This window comes from Lissotriton helveticus, chromosome 7, assembly GCF_964261635.1.
Source record: "Lissotriton helveticus chromosome 7, aLisHel1.1, whole genome shotgun sequence".
In the NCBI taxonomy this organism is placed as follows: Eukaryota; Metazoa; Chordata; class Amphibia; order Caudata; family Salamandridae; genus Lissotriton; species Lissotriton helveticus.
This window is the reverse complement of record NC_136068.1, coordinates 1,039,415,153-1,039,432,943: the sequence shown is the minus strand read 5'-3', so window position 1 is coordinate 1,039,432,943 and position 17,791 is coordinate 1,039,415,153. Positions and strand designations below refer to the sequence as shown.

The following is a 17,791-nucleotide window of genomic DNA, read 5'->3' as shown; positions in this document are numbered from 1 at the left end:
AATATACATGTTTATTTATCTTCGAGAATCGCCCCCTAACCAAACACTGCACCTGCTAGCCATGTTTTTGATCACAGCCTGGACAGAGCACCATGCTGTAACCTAAACAGGGTGACCAATAAGAGGAAGCAGAAATCCTTCTTGCTTGGAGGATATGCTCCTTCCTCTTAAAACAATTCCCACCCACTCCCCCATTAGTGTTATAGTCTACAAAGGGACATCCATACCAGCATCCAACACTGCCAACACAATGGATCTGCCAACACTGGGGCAGCTGCCAGCATAGACACACAAACACTAGCACAACAGAGCTCAAAGCAAACCAAGGAGCACCAGCAATACAGGTGATACGACTGATGTAGAGAAAACTGTAAATACAGATACACAGAGCACTTCTAAAAGAAAGCTCACCAACAACCACTGGGTCAACCGTCAACACAAGAGGTACTACCAACACCTTATAATCAAAAGCATGATAGAGAGAAGGGGACTGAGAGCTCGGATGGTGATACAGTCCCACCAGGTAGGTCATCTATCAGCCCTCTCTTGTACTGTTATTTTGACCTCAGATGAGGATTTGGCTTGTGCATTTGTGACACACCTTGTGTGTATCACTACCAGGGTAACATTATTGTAAACGTGTCACACAAGTGTTAAACAGTGCACAAGCTGTGGGCACAGCCTCTGCAGCGTTGTAGTGGAACTTTAAAAGGGTACAATGTTATACACACTTTTCCCCTATTTTTACAATGGTTCTCCCAGTGCTGTTTTTAAAAGCAACATAACCTTAAGATTGGACCCAATTAGGCCCATCTGACACAACACTCAAACTTTCCCATATTAAAAATGTCAGATATATATTCAGAATACGGAAAGACTAGCTGTGCGATTTCTGAATGTAGGAAGGTAGATCCCTGACTATGGTTGCCCCCAACTTTTTGCCTGGTGTTTTGCTGGTTTTCTGACTTAGTTGACCTGGGGCCCTGCTATTCAGGACCCCAGGCCTACTGCTCTCTCTGTAAAATGGATTCCATATACCTTAGGTACATATCTAATTGGATACTGAGTCACCTTATCAGTCCCTGTACAGTGTACCTTAGGTACCCAGGGCATAGGTGTACCCAGGGCCTACCAGGGGCTGCAGCATGTATTATGCCACCCCTGGCTGGCCATCCAAATCTGACACAACTGGCTGCTTGACAGCTGGGGCAAGGTGGTGTAATCACCCTTTGCTTTAGATATAGTATACCTATATCTAACCCTAAAAATGGACACACAGATCTCCTATCAGTCACTCCTATGGCAGGCCTTGACAATCCTGAAGGCAGAGTGCTTGGAATCGTGTGAGATAGTGCTCTGGCATGAGCTGAGCCTGTCTGCGGCTTTCGGGATCCATCCCTTAGCCGTTTCCATGATATCGCATACCATATACTCTTAAGTGCATTATAATCCTCGCGGTTATATGCCAACTCTGGTATCGCTTTATCAAAACATGTCGAGTAAGGTGTCATACGAATTGGAATACTAACCCCTCGCCAATTCTGGCGACGGGGTTAGCATTCCACCCTTCTAGAGGGACACGACATGTATGTAACCTGTAACCCCGGTTAAAGTCAGACAGAGCCTTAGCTCCACAAAATGGATGCTGCCACCGAGACACAAGTCTGCCCTCCTGCTGCTGGGAGTCCTCCCAGAGCAGGAGGCAAGGACAAAGGGTTTCCTGCCAGGGGCGGTGCCAGCACCGTCCCAGACAGGATTTTGTGTATCCTAGGTAGGCAGGGCTTCAGAGGAAGGTGACTGCAAGTGGCACCCCGGTGCTCACTGTGCATAGGCCGGCTGAAACCAGTTCCAGGGGCACTCTAGCCCCTGGCCTGGGGAAAGCCCGCCAAAGGAGAGGGGTGTAACCACCCCCCTCCTAGTCCCACCCATAGGGCAGGACTTAGTCGCGTGCCAGCCCCTTTTTACAAGATAAAGGTAGGAACTGGCCCCCTTCCAAATCAGATCATCTTTGGAATCAAGACACGACTTTCTACGAAAGGACATCAAGATTTCTTCTTCAAGATTCTCCCTTGTGACTAAGGAGTAGTCACCCTGCATCCGCAGGCACCATCTTAAGAACACTGCGGTCTGCTGCAAGTCCTTCCTCCGGAATCTGACTGCCCAGCTCGACGAGAACCGGCTTCCCTGGCACCTCTGACCTCTACCCACCTCGACAGCTAAGCTGAGAACCGTGGGTGCGACGAGACCTCGAGGGACCGGCCATCTTTAAGACTGCACGACTTCTTTCCAGCACGACCGCCGAGGGATCCTCTGGTGAGTGCTTTGGGGTCCGAGAAGCCCCGACCCTGAGCAGCCCTAGCACCGAAGTTCAGCCTCCCAGCATCTCCACGATCTGCGTGGGGCCCTTCTGCTTTTTGCTGCTCACCGCGTTGTTTGGCTACTAGCCCGCTGGCTTGTGGCCTTCTTAACGACGCCCGACGACATCACTGTTGCTGGTCTGGTTGCTCCAGACTGGCCCTTGCTCCCTTCCAAGAGAGGAGCACCCCGGACCCTCCTGGTCCACTCCAGACGCCATTTTAGGTCCACCGCGTGGGCTTGAATTTGCCAAGACTTGTTGCCCCAATCCTGGGTCCAGCGACGTCGAGAGCATCATCCATCGTGGGACAGCTCGTACCTCCATCCTGGTCGCCGACAACGCCTCCTGGTCCGTGAGACTACAGAGCCCAGCGTCGCCCACTCACCTAGTCGAGGTGACTACCACCCGGTGCCCTCCTGGTGCCACCTGACTACTGGCTAGTAGTCACGAACTTGGTCCCCTCTGCTTTCAGGTGCCATCTTTCTTCGATCCAGGCTTGGATCACCCGAACAATCTTCACTGGTCGCCTGCCAGCAACTCCTTTCCTTCAGGCTCCTGGTTCGTCAACGGAGAATCCTGACATCTTTTCAGACCTATGCAGCTGCAGCCCCTGGGCTAGGTAACTTCGGCATTTCGGTGCCTCAGCATAGCCTCACTATCCAAGGGTCAAGATCCACTTTCGTTTTTGACCTACCTAGTCGGGTTCGCCCGAGAACACTAACTTTGTGAATACTAGCTTTCATAGGCTTTTTCCCGCCTTGCGCGTGAGAGTTCCCACTCTGCACTTGGCGCCCCTAGGCCTCCTGCTCCTAACCTGAGGGTTCAGTATTGTAGGCCTAGCGTTTCTAAAGCCTCTGAGAAACGTTACTTACCTGCTAGTAATTCGCATTCCACTTTTGTAATATATGGTTTTTCGTGCCCCTCGGGCATTTGTGTAAATTGTGCGACTTAAAGTATTTTCTTAAGAGTTTTGTATTGTGCTTAGCTCCCTGACTCATAAAGAGTTCAGGGTAGACTTGTTAGAAATAAATATACATTTATTTTCATAACAACTTGTGTGGTGTCCTTTCACTGGGTGTTCAAGGGGTAATGTGATGGTAAAACAGCTGGCTTAACACGCCCTCTAGAGTCTTAGCCTTAGACTGCTCGTATCCATGCTACTAGGATAGCCAGTCTATAAGGTTGACTTACAACCAATCATCAATAAGGGTTGTTTGGACTGATACAAAGTGCTCACTAGAATAGTGAACATTATATATCAGGCCAACTTCTCACATTGGTGAGCAGCGGTTGGGATTTGAGCTTGCTGTTGTTTTGCCACACATATCCGAAGAATATCATTTGAAAGATCACATAAGTACTAAAGGTACATATAACTTAGCTTAGAATACTCTGAGTTCTACTGAACCAGCTGTTGTAGCTCCTAGGGCCTAGCACACCCTAAACTACAACTCTAGCAAGGGATCAGTAGGCAAACATATAGTGTAGGTAAGTGCACCACTTACACCTCACTAGAAAAGCATGTCTACCCATGGAGAGTCTTCAGAGACTCCCCTTGTGGTTATTGACCCTCCACAGGTCACTTCAAGATATGCAGCTCTCAGTTTCCAGGAGATGAGACAGGTGTGTACCTCCAGGAAACTGAAACAGGGGTCTAACCCCACCATTCCCTTTCTGATAGGTCTCTTAGAGACCTATGATGCGAGAAAGCTTTCTCAGCTAGATGGGAATATGCCAGCCTTAGAGGGTACCACTGGGGATCCAGAACTCCACAACACTGTAAATGCAGTTGAGGAGGAGGATCCTGAGGAACTCTCTGAGGGTGAGGCAAACAAGGGTCCTGAGTTAGTCAGCAGACTAACTAGGGCCAACTTAGACCTACTTGGGAAAGGATCTGGGAGACCCCCAGTAATGACCCTAATGAGGCCTAACTTTGGAGTTAGAAGAGGTAGATCTCCTTCTAGGGACTCCAGCATATCTCTGCACTCTAATGCCTCTTCTCAGGGGAGAAGGAACTCTCCCCAGAGGAGATTGACTTCCCCTCAGAGAAGAGAGCATGAAGCAAGGATGAGACAAGCTAAACTGAGGATTGAAAGGGAAGAACTTGCCCTGGCCAAAGAGAAGCTTGCCTTTGCTAGAGAGCAGCAGATGAGTGGGACAGTTCCCACTGGTGGCAGCAATCTCCCAAGAGAAAAAGAGAAGGGTTTAGATACTAAACACCTGACTAAGATAGTGCCCCCCTTTAAACAAGGGGATGACATCCAGAAATGGATGGCTGCTTTGGAGAGGGCCTGCACTGTACAGTGCATCCCCCAAAGTCAGTGGGCAGCTATACTGTGGCTCTCCTTTGATGGCAAAGGTAGAGATAAGCTCCTCACTACTAGAGTTGAGGATGCTAACAATTACCAGGTCCTGAAAAATGCACTGGTTGATGGGTTTGGCTTAACCACTGAGCAGTACAGGTTGCTGTTCAGAGACACCCAGAAAACTCAGTCTCAGGACTGGTCTGACTTTGTTGATTGTGCCACTAAGGCTTTGGAAGGCTGGCTACTGGGTAGCAAGGTTACTGACTTCACAGGATTATATAATCTTATTATGAGAGAGCAAGTCTTAAATAATTGTCAGAACCAGTTATTACACCAGCACCTGGTAGACTCTGATCTGACCTCTCCACAAGAATTGGGTAAGAGGGCAGACAAATGGGTCAGAACCAGGATTAGGCCCAAGAACCAAGGTGGTGACCAGAAAAAGGAATCAACTAAGCCTCAAGAGAAGGGTGGGAATAAATCTCCAGATCAAACCACATCAGGGCCCCAAAAATCCTCTGAGGGGGGTGGGTCCCAGAATCCTTCTAATAACCAGAAGAAACCTTATTGTTATCCCTGTAAACAGGTGGGTCATTTGAAAACTGACAGCAGTTGCCCAAAGAATAACAATAAGGAGAACATACCCCCAAGTAACATTCCCAAACCTCCTGTTACTACTAGTAGTAATCCCCCAGGTGGTGGGAGTGCCCCCAAGAATTTGGGTGCATTTACTTTGGGAGTTCCTGGGGACTCTGGCCTAACCAGGTCCCCAAACTTAGATACTCTTGTCTGTGAGACTGGCATGGGGTTTGCCAACTTCACAACTTGTCCCAACACTTTGGGCAAGTACAGACAGGAGCCCCTCATCAATGGTATAAAAGTTGAGGCCTATAGAGATACAGGGGCTAGCATCACTATGGTGACTGAGAGTCTAGTCCCCTCAAGGCAACTTTTACCTGGTGCCACATACCAGGTGACCAATATTGATGGAGTACAGAGAGATCATCCCATGGCAGTGGTCAATCTCAGCTGGGGAGGTGTCACTGGCCACAAGAGAGTGGCAGTGTCACCAAACTTGCCTGTAGATTGCCTACTGGGGAATGATTTAGAGCTCTCAGCCTGGGCTGAAGTAGAGCAAGAAACCCATTCTAAAATGGTAAACTTCCATGGTAAGGTTAGTGGGGCAGTGATAGCCACAGCCCCAGTCCAAGATGTCCTCCCTGAACAGGTCAGGAGGGCTGTGCCAGTCACAGCCCAATCTCAGACAACTTCCTTCCCAGAACAGGTTGTAAAGGCTGTGATGGTCACAGCCCACACCCACACTGTGCCCCCTCCTGAAAAGGTTGGGAGAGTTGTGATGGCCACAGCTCAAACTCAGACAGATGATAGTGTTGTGAAGCCTGAAACTATGGATCACTCCACTCAGACAGAGAGCATTGAGGAGGAAGAGAAATCTCCCTCCCACCAGACTTTAGGAAAGGATCAGCCTCCTCAGGGAACTGATCTGACCCCTTGTGAAGGAACTGCCCCAGAGGTAGTCAGGCCTAGCCTGGCAGAGCCCCTGATGTCAGTGGACCCTTCCAAGGTGGGACCCAGTCTGGAGCAGGTAACCTGCCCCTCTCTACCCTGCCTCAGTCAGCCCAGGGCTGTAGAGGTCAGGGAGGCCAGTGGTGGACCCCAAAGGGCCCCCTGTCCAAAAGAACTTCCCAATCAACAGATTAAGGGCACTGAAGCTAGTAATCCTAGCCAAGTGAAAATAAAACAGACTCCTGAGGGATCCCCCTTAAATTTAGTTAGGGACCTCCCACAGATGGACACTGTTGGGCACAGCCAAACCTGGGACCTGAGGGCCCCAAACCTGACCTGTCCCTCCAGTAAGCCAAACAGAGGGACCCAACCTCCAGCTGTAGGTAGCCAGAGGTTGACCCTGAGAGCCCAAAACAACTCAGTCTTGGAAAGAAAGGCCTCTATAGTGGAAAATGATTGGAGGAAGCTGAGCCCAAAATTAGTGGAGCCTCACTTCAGTACTCCATTTCAGCACCAGCCTTTTCCTTTGCCAAAACACACCACAGGTAGAGATTCCCTATGGTGGAGACCCTCAGATACCCTTAGGGTGAGGGATTGCTTAGTGGACCATGAGATAGGGGGTAACCATGCCAGTGCTGGTACTTCCTTATATGGCCACTCAGGCAATATAGGCTTACCTGGCAAGGATAGCCTTATCTCCTTTCGTTTGGGGGGGGGGGGGGGTTATGTAGGAAGGTAGATCCCTGACTATGGTTGCCCCCAACTTTTTGCCTGGTGTTTTGCTGGTTTTCTGACTTAGTTGACCTGGGGCCCTGCTATTCAGGACCCCAGGCCTACTGCTCTCTCTGTAAAATGGATTCCATATACCTTAGGTACATATCTAATTGGATACTGAGTCACCTTATCAGTCCCTGTACAGTGTACCTTAGGTACCCAGGGCATAGGTGTACCCAGGGCCTACCAGGGGCTGCAGCATGTATTATGCCACCCCTGGCTGGCCATCCAAATCTGACACAACTGGCTGCTTGACAGCTGGGGCAAGGTGGTGTAATCACCCTTTGCTTTAGATATAGTATACCTATATCTAACCCTAAAAATGGACACACAGATCTCCTATCAGTCACTCCTATGGCAGGCCTTGACAATCCTGAAGGCAGAGTGCTTGGAATCGTGTGAGATAGTGCTCTGGCATGAGCTGAGCCTGTCTGCGGCTTTCGGGATCCATCCCTTAGCCGTTTCCATGATATCGCATACCATATACTCTTAAGTGCATTATAATCCTCGCGGTTATATGCCAACTCTGGTATCGCTTTATCAAAACATGTCGAGTAAGGTGTCATACGAATTGGAATACTAACCCCTCGCCAATTCTGGCAACGGGGTTAGCATTCCACCCTTCTAGAGGGACACGACATGTATGTAACCTGTAACCCCGGTTAAAGTCAGACAGAGCCTTAGCTCCACAAAATGGATGCTGCCACCGAGACACAAGTCTGCCCTCCTGCTGCTGGGAGTCCTCCCAGAGCAGGAGGCAAGGACAAAGGGTTTCCTGCCAGGGGCGGTGCCAGCACCGTCCCAGACAGAATTTTGTGTATCCTAGGTAGGCAGGGCTTCAGAGGAAGGTGACTGCAAGTGGCACCCCGGTGCTCACTGTGCATAGGCCGGCTGAAACCAGTTCCAGGGGCACTCCAGCCCCTGGCCTGGGGAAAGCCCGCCAAAGGAGAGGGGTGTAACCACCCCCCTCCTAGTCCCACCCATAGGGCAGGACTTAGTCGCGTGCCAGCCCCTTTTTACAGGATAAAGGTAGGAACTGGCCCCCTTCCAAATCAGATCATCTTTGGAATCGAGACACGACTTTCTACGAAAGGACATCAAGATTTCTTCTTCAAGATTCTCCCTTGTGACTAAGGAGTAGTCACCCTGCATCCGCAGGCACCATCTTAAGAACACTGCGGTCTGCTGCAAGTCCTTCCTCCGGAATCTGACTGCCCAGCTCGACGAGAACCGGCTTCCCTGGCACCTCTGACCTCTACCCACCTCGACAGCTAAGCTGAGAACCGTGGGTGCGACGAGACCTCGAGGGACCGGCCATCTTTAAGACTGCACGACTTCTTTCCAGCACGACCGCCGAGGGATCCTCTGGTGAGTGCTTTGGGGTCCGAGAAGCCCCGACCCTGAGCAGCCCCAGCACCGAAGTTCAGCCTCCCAGCATCTCCACGATCTGCGTGGGGCCCTTCTGCTTTTTGCTGCTCACCGCGTTGTTTGGCTACTAGCCCGCTGGCTTGTGGCCTTCTTAACGACGCCCGACGACATCACTGTTGCTGGTCTGGTTGCTCCAGACTGGCCCTTGCTCCCTTCCAAGAGAGGAGCACCCCGGACCCTCCTGGTCCACTCCAGACGCCATTTTAGGTCCACCGCGTGGGCTTGAATTTGCCAAGACTTGTTGCCCCAATCCTGGGTCCAGCGACGTCGAGAGCATCATCCATCGTGGGACAGCTCGTACCTCCATCCTGGTCGCCGACAACGCCTCCTGGTCCGTGAGACTACAGAGCCCAGCGTCGCCCACTCACCTAGTCGAGGTGACTACCACCCGGTGCCCTCCTGGTGCCACCTGACTACTGGCTAGTAGTCACGAACTTGGTCCCCTCTGCTTTCAGGTGCCATCTTTCTTCGATCCAGGCTTGGATCACCCGAACAATCTTCACTGGTCGCCTGCCAGCAACTCCTTTCCTTCAGGCTCCTGGTTCGTCAACGGAGAATCCCGACGTCTTTTCAGACCTATGCAGCTGCAGCCCCTGGGCTAGGTAACTTCGGCATTTCGGTGCCTCAGCATAGCCTCACTATCCAAGGGTCCAGATCCACTTTCGTTTTTGACCTACCTAGTCGGGTTCGCCCGAGAACACTAACTTTGTGAATACTAGCTTCCATAGGCTTTTTCCCGCCTTGCGCGTGAGAGTTCCCACTCTGCACGTGGCGCCCCTAGGCCTCCTGCTCCTAACCTGAGGGTTCAGTATTGTAGGCCTAGCGTTTCTAAAGCCTCTGAGAAACGTTACTTACCTGCTAGTAATTCGCATTCCACTTTTGTAATATATGGTTTTTCGTGCCCCTCGGGCATTTGTGTAAATTGTGCGACTTAAAGTATTTTCTTAAGAGTTTTGTATTGTGCTTAGCTCCCTGACTCATAAAGAGTTCAGGGTAGACTTGTTAGAAATAAATATACATTTATTTTCATAACAACTTGTGTGGTGTCCTTTCACTGGGTGTTCAAGCGGTAATGTGAAGGTAAAACAGCTGGCTTAACATGCCCTCTAGAGTCTTAGCCTTAGACTGCTCGTATACATGCTACTAGGATAGCTGGTCTATAAGGTTGACTTACAACCAATCATCAATAAGGGTTGTTTGGACTGATACAAAGTGCTCACTAGAATAGTGAACATTATATATCAGGCCAACTTCTCACACTGAAGCACTGTGAAATTTCTTATTACAATTTTGAATTTCCTATCTGATTTTTCCAAGGTTATATAAAACAAATTTGCTGAAGTTAGGAGCTCTTAGATTTTTCTAGGGTCCAAGTAATGTTGTGAGCTGGGCTGGAAAAGGCAATCTGTTTTTTTTGTCTGATTAAAAACCATACACAGAAAATACACCCCACTGTAGGAAGCTGCAGTTTCGCCCACCCCTAGGCTTATTAGTGATTGGAGGCAAATCAGCCGGGGAAACCCTTTTTAAGCCCTAGAACCCAGGCGACAGGTTCTTTGCTGAAGCTGACAAGAACCACAAATAGCATCTTCTCCCAAACAAGCATCTTAAGAGATATCCTGCAGAATCAAGGTGTATCATCATCATCATCATCATTTAATCTTTATTTCGGCTCATTCGGCCATAAAAGATACATAAACATCAACAATACATTTAGCACGGAGGATACACAAACAATCAATTCATATATAAATGGGAAGCAGAAAGTATACAATACATCATCTAATACAATAAATATCCAATATATAAAAAAGCATGTAAACAGATGTTTTTACAAAAACCACCACTAGCCAGTATCAATGCAATATACTTTGTATGAAGTTTGCACACGATTTATTTCTACAGGTCAAGAGCCATGTTTTTACGAGTATAACAAGCACTTAGTAAAAATCTGCTAACACAAAACACTGTAAGACGTCCAGTTTTTGTTTTAATAATTCTAAATGCTTCAAGATATGAACGTATACCTAATGTTTTACACAAGGGTTTGATCCATTTTCTCCTAGCTGGTTCATAGGCTGTACAGAAAAACAATATATGGCTGTCCTCCTCTCTCTGGTTTAACTGACAGCATGTACAAGTTACATTTCCTAGTTGCCCTGGAGACTTATCCCATCTTGCTAATACAGATTTTGTTCTTAGTATACCATATCTAAATTTTAAATACAGGCTTTTTGCTAGGGGTGGTTCAATCTCATCTAAAAAGTCTTAAAAACACGGAGAGTCCTTAAAATCCAGAAAACTTCGTATAATGGATCCACATGAATCACCGTTTTGGAACTTGTGAGTTATATGAGACCAAAATCTTGCCTTGACCAGAGACTTGCATCTTTGTCTCAAACACATTGGGTCATCCCAAAAATGGGCAAGGCCTAAACGATAAAACCAATTTTTGACATACTTAAGCCAAGGATTAGTAATATAAACATCAAGGTTCTTGACTTCCAAGATTCCATGTCTATAGTCTTCGAGATCCGGAATACTCCAGAGTCTAATCCAGAACAAAAGTGGCCTGAGTAATGCAATGTGGTCTGTCCTTTTCATGTTTAAATCCATAAATAGTGGTACTAGTGGAGTACATTTGGGCAATCTCAAAAGCCTTCTGTAAAAGGTGTTTTCGCTAGTCGTAAAGATATTACCTGCCTTTACACCCCAGATTTCTGCTCCATATAAAGCACCAGATTGGGCCTTGAATTTAAAAACTTCTAGTGCTTGTGAAATGAACTTGCTTGAACTTGCCCCATGGCGCTTGATAATAGGAAAAATACTCTGGTTGAAAATAGTTTTACTTTTTTCAATTTGCGTTTTCCATGAGGTAGTTAAATCTAGGGAAACCCCCAAGTACGAGAAGTTTGGAACCAGATCAAGTCTCTGGTTGTTTAAAAAGAATTGCCCTTTAAATGATTTATGAGGATTTATGGACATACATTTAGTTTTTTTGTGTTTATTTCTAGGCCTTTTGCATCACAATACATTTTAAAGGAATTTAAGAGTGTTTGGAGACCCATAGGCGTTTGCGAAATCAAAATTGTATCGTCCGCAAATAAAAGTGAGGGAATCCTCACACCATTCAGTTTCGGGGAGTCATTATTACATTTAGTATTCTGGGATGTCGTTGACAAATAAAGAAAAGAGTGTAGGGGCCAACACACATCCTTGACGGACTCCCCGTCTAATAGGTATGGGTTCAGTTAGTTCCCCTTTTGGGCCCCAGAATCAAGGTGTATGATTTCAAGGTCAGTTAAGAAACTCATGCATGAGTTCCATACGCTTTTCTGTCCTTAGAGGAGGAGGCTGGCACCGTTAAGTTTCCAAATGGCCTTTTAAAGGGCTTAAAAATTCCAACAAAGTTAAGCCTCTCCCTATTTAGTGGCAACCGTCTGACAAGGTCACTGAATATCTTTGGGGTAGGGCGAGCCACCTCTGCATCAGGAGAGCATCTTGCGTGCCCACGTCCTTGCAGGAGTGAAGAATGATTCCAGGGGAGATCTGCACCAGGGTGGCCCCCGGGACCAGCGAGACCTTCTCCCGCATGAGAGCTGTGAGGCAGGCTTGCTCTTGGTGCCCAAGTTCGAGGAGGCCTACACAACTGGTGGTAGCAGGTGAAAACAAAAGACTTCCAAAACAAAGACTGAAAACATCTACTGCTAGTAGAACTCCCATACATGAGTTTCTCCCTACAAAAAATCGACATGAACTTGACCCTGATCCCAAGCATGTGCCCAAAAGTACTAAGCCTGGAATTACAACAGTATATTATCCCAGTCCTATAACTATTTATTTATTTATGAAGTTGTGTATAGCGTGAACTAGACCCAGTGAGGGTATCAATAGGTGGGAAGTGAGTTTGACTGGATCTTGGAATTTAACATAGGTCAGCCTTTTTGTAGGGGTATACTTATGTATGGTTCAGGTACTGGCATTAGATATTTATGTGTTTGCAGTCTGCATTTTGACGGCCTGTATTTTACAAAGTCAAAGTCAAAGTTTATTATGTTTTGGCTCTCAAATGAGGGCCACATAAAATTATACACACCGTTATACAAAAGAAATAGTAAATAAATAAAGACATACAACAAAAGGAAAACACTACTTATCAGCGAGTAAAGCAATCATCAACATCTCCCCGTACATCATTAATAAATATCTAAAAATCCTTTAAAAAATTTAAAAATTCTGGAACAGAACATTTCATTAGGGGGGCAGTAAAGTGCATGGAAGAACATTTTTACATTTACAATTCCCAATTGTAAACAGATTGGTTTTAACCATTTATGGCGCAATGGGCGCAGTGCAGGACAAATAAACAAGACGTGGTTTCGATCCTGTATATCATTATTACAGAAATTACATATTGGAGATACCCCATACCATTTTGCTAAAAGAATATTGAGTGGAAGCAAATCATGTCGTAAAAGGTACCATAATCTACGGATTCCATGGGGAATATTCCAAATAAGATATTGTTGGGTCTGCTGTGGGATATATGTTTTTACCAGGGATTCCCTTTCTTTTGGTCTAGGTTGGACTATTATATCCTACTTATAACAGAGTTCCCACGATGTACATTTTAGTTTAGACTTTAGTTCTGAGGGTGATAGTAAAAATAAAGTACTTTCATCCAACTCTAGCAGAGCTACTGCTTTTCTAAAGTTTTTTACTAATGATGAGAACTCGTTAAAGTTGCCCAGAAGTTCCTTTTTAATGGTTTCTCTTAGGGTACCCGATTTACCTCTGGCCAAACTGGCTACCCATCTTACGAGCGCAACCAACCCCTGTGCCCAACAGCTTCGGAGTCCGAATTCTAACCTGCATGAGGATATAGAACATGCATTGTTAAAAGAAGAAATTTTTCTCAGAACCTTTCCTTCCATTTTTTGCAAAAATCCCCATTGTTTCAACTCCACTAGTTCAATTCCATACAGTAGAGTTGCGGGAATTTTTGCTCTAAATACATCCAGAAAGAGAGAGAAGTGTCTCTTCCCGGTAGCATTATACAAAGAACATAACCCCATACCATGGGCCAGCGCTTTACGAGAGTTATGTTCGATATGGGGGTTCTCACTAAGATTAGCTGATATTATTTTACCTAAAAAGGTATAGGTTTTAACCACCTCGAGTTTTTGTCCGCCAATAAACCAATTGTAATTTCCAGACCTACATTTTTTCTTGCCCGAAATGCACATGATTTTACTTTTCGATGTATTAATTTTCATATAATGTGCTTCCGCAAATTGGTTCAATGCATGTAGACGATTAGATAAACCCTTCGGGGTCAAATCTAAAACGAGTATATCATCCGCATACATTAGGACCGATATAGTTGACCCTCCAATTGTCGGAGCTAGTCCCTCACAAGCTGTAATAGAGGATGGTAGGTCGGCCGTATATAAAGAAAACAATATAGGCACCAATATGCACCCTTGTTTTAGCCCATTCTGAGAGGGGATAGATTGAGTGAGACCCCTTTCTCCACCTTGTAGCACCTTACACCATGTGTTCGAGTGTAGAGACCTAACTAATTCAAGTAGATATCCTGGCATACCCAAAGCAGCCAGCTTTCTCCAGAGCGTTGGACGATCCACCTTATCGAACGCCGTGGAGAAATCTATAAATGCTGCGTATATGCCGCCACCTCGAACACGTACATATTTGTCAGTAATCACCTGCAATAATGTCAGGTTGTCTAAAGTTCCATGCTCTTTTCGGAATCCTGTTTGTTCCATGGGTAAAATCTTATTTAATTCTGCCCATTCCATTATTAACATTAAAAGGCATTTAGCGAAAATTTTTCCTATTGAGTCTAATAAAGCTATTAGACGATAATTAGATGGCTTCTCCCGATCACCCTTTTTAAATATCGGGATTAATATACTTCCCCTCCAAGATTCCGGGACTATTCTTGATATAAAACATGCTTGAAATACTGGAAGAAGAATCCTGCTCCAAGTAGTAACATCCTGCTTAATTATTGACATGGGCAGTTCATCTGGACCCATAGCTCCGGAAGAGCGCATACTCTTTATCACGGTAGCTATGGATTTCTCGGTAGGGAGTACTGTTTTATGCTCACTATTTGGGGCTAGATTCCATGTATCTCCTATTGCATCATTAGGAGTATATAAAATAGTCACAAATGATGTCCAGACATCTTCCGCAATAGAGATTGGGGTGGGAGTTGTTATTGAACCACATCCTTTCCTTATTAAGGACCAGAATTCTCTAGATTTATTATGAGTCGAAGCCTCTCTTAACTTAATCCAGAGAGAATCTTCTTTTTCTCTTTTTAGCATTGATCTCAATCTAACTCTCCTTCGTTTTAATAACAATAACTGATGCTCATTTTCCCCAGATCTATTAAGGTACTGTTTCCTAATAAGTTTATTTATCTCCTTATTCAGTAATAATAATAAGCTAGGAGAAAAATGTAATCTCTTAGGGTTTCCCTTTTTCTCAGCTATCCCGGTAATTTTTTTAATGAAATTTTCAAGTTGTAGAAATTCCATACCTTTCCACTGATCAAGTTCAAGTAAAGTTTGGGCAAGGAGGATTTGTACATCCTTCATATTAGTAGCTCCCCAAAAACATCTACCTGACTTACAATCAATAGAAAGACCTCTATTCTTTAAGGACCAGGAATTAGTTTCTGGGGGAATTAATGAGACAGTTATGTTAATCATTTTATGATCACTCAAGGGAGAGTGCGAGATCACCATATCTTTAATAAAAGAGAACGTATCATAATTCGTAATTGCGTAATCCAAGATGGACTCACCCCTATATGAACCATGTGTATAATTAGCAGGCGTATCTGAGGGCATCCTGCCATTTACAATGAGCCCCTCAAAATGACTGAGATCCTCCAGGAGAATCTTACCTCTTTTGATAGTTTTTATTTTAGTAGGCAGGAGCGCTTGGGGTATATTATATGCTTCTTCCTTAGATTTATTTCTAAACATGTCTAAAGTAAAATTGGACACTTTACTATTTAAGTCACCTACCAATAATATATAGGGGGGGTGATCTACCTCTAGAAGTTGTTTAACATAGGAAAACATTCGCTTTAGAACTGAGTTAAAAATATCTTCAGGAGGAATATATGCATTTAAAATTACAAACGAAGACCGACTACCCACTGTGGCTAGATTAGTGATAGTTATAGATTGGAAAAGATTACCAGTGTCCGTGTAGTGGGAGAATTGCCATTGTAAAGAGTTGGATAGCAGGCAGGCAATTCCACCTTTTGCATGACCTTTTTTAGAAGGAGCTGCGGGGGCCTCTAGAACAAAATAATCTTTACCTCCATAAGGGAGATTTTTACACCATGTTTCCTGGAGACATAACACATCTGCATTTAAGGAGAGTAAAAAGTCAAATTTCTCTGGACAGTTATACAGGCCAGCAGCATTCCAAGAGACAATTTTTAAATGAATGTTAAAGATGTTGGAATAGTCGTGGGTTATTCGTAGTATTGTTTGATAAGACCCCTGGTAACCAATTCCACATCTGATTGTCTTCTGTTAGAGGAATATCTATGTTATCAGGTAATGGAAGAACCTGCGAGACCATTCGTTTGCCTCTAGAAACCCAGATTTTTAGGTCTTTATTGCAGGTATAATAATCATCCTGCTTAGGAGCCAGCTTTGTATTTCTTTCTCTAGAGGAAGTACATAAAGCACTATTAACATAAGGTAACACGTCAATTCCTCTACATTGGAAAGCTTCCGCCTGTTGAAGAACAAGATTAGTAATTATTTTAGAATAAAATGTTACCCTTGTTCGTTGCCCATTTACTGATCTTATTGGTAAGACTAAATCGATGTCATTTGATAAAATTAGTTTTAAACTTTCAATCTCCTTAAAGCAGTTAAGCAGCCAAGATCTGTTCAGTTTTAAGTCTAGATCAAACAGAGGGAAAAAGTCCAATGTCAACGTGTCCACATATGTCATAGGACTATTTACTGGCTGAGTAATAGAACTCCTAGCTATATCAGGTTGAGGCCGGAAAGTAGGTGCAGATGGATTAAGTACCTTTGTTACTATCGGCATGTTTCCTGTATCGTCAACAGTCAATGCTAGGGGTTCCAACACATTTATCACAGGACATGGAATCACCTCATTCATAGTAACCTCAACGGAGGTGCCCCCCAATACATTGTTAGTGATACACTCCACTACCTCTTTAACGGAGATATCCGATAGTGAATTGTCTCCACTTTCTATAACCTCATGTACTTCAGGCATTATATGTTTTTGGAAAATAATTTGCCTTGGTCTTTTCTTTTTATATTTGCGTAGCAACTTCCTGTTTTTTCCTTTAGATTTTACTTTTGTAATTTTATTAGCCGTCAGAGTTCCTTCTGGTTCTTTTTTTTCCTGAACAAAGATCGGAAAGAGTTCATTTCCAACCGTTTGTACTACCTCTACCAGACTATCTTCCTTTGCAGTAGGCTCTAACTCTTTTCTCTGTATAAGGGAAGATGGGGTAGGGCTCTCAAGAGGCTTATGTATGTCAGCCTTTATAGACACTCTCAACGGTGTATTAACCTCCAGAAGGTTAATATTATCTACGACTTTTTGAACAACAGGTTCAGTAGGAGAAATAGTCACATTCGCAACTTTTTTAGCCAACAATTCCTTCAATATCTCAGTAACAGAAGTCAGAATACAATCCGAACTCACAGCAAATTTACCAAGTAAAAGTAAAATAGAGGACAGAATTTGTTCAAGAGCTATCAGAGATTCAGAAATTGGTTTCTCATTTTTTGGATAGCTAGATGGAGCAAAAGAGCAGATCCCCGATAGAATAAATTGTGGAGATTTCAAATCACTCTGTATTGAAAGATTGTCATTGGATTTGATTGAAGGAGTGCTGCTATATAGCAGCAGTCCTGATGGCGTTGCTCTAATTGGTGTTTTACTGTCCGCAAGCTGGGTCAAAGATCTCTTATCCATATAACGACCACAGAGTTCAAGATCAATACTCGTCGAAATAGATGCATCACCCATATCTTCCTCCGCATTTTCTCTTCCATTAGAAGTGTTATGATGAAATACTTGCGGATTTATTAACATGGGGTCAGAATCATCTCCGTGTAATGTATGTGTTGAAAGAATTACTTCATTTAACTGAGGCTGTGGAGGCTTATTTATTTCCATCATTAGGTCAGAGTTTGAATCCTTCCCCACATTAGATTGCAGTTGCACTTGTGGTAATGTAGCAACATCAAGCATTGTTGGGAGTTCTATAGATTTATTCACAGATTTTTCCCAAATTTGTACCAACTGCATCTGACCTTTCAATAGTGCGCTATTTTCAAGCTTTTTCCTCGGGGGAATG

At 44.8% G+C, this 17,791-nt stretch overlaps 1 protein-coding gene across 1 annotated transcript in view; it reads right to left on the bottom strand.

Moving 5' to 3' along the window:
* LOC144769378 (glucagon-like peptide 1 receptor) overlaps positions 1-17,791 on the bottom strand; it is a 368,429-nt gene that overhangs the window by 176,292 nt on the left and 174,346 nt on the right. The window lies entirely within an intron of this gene.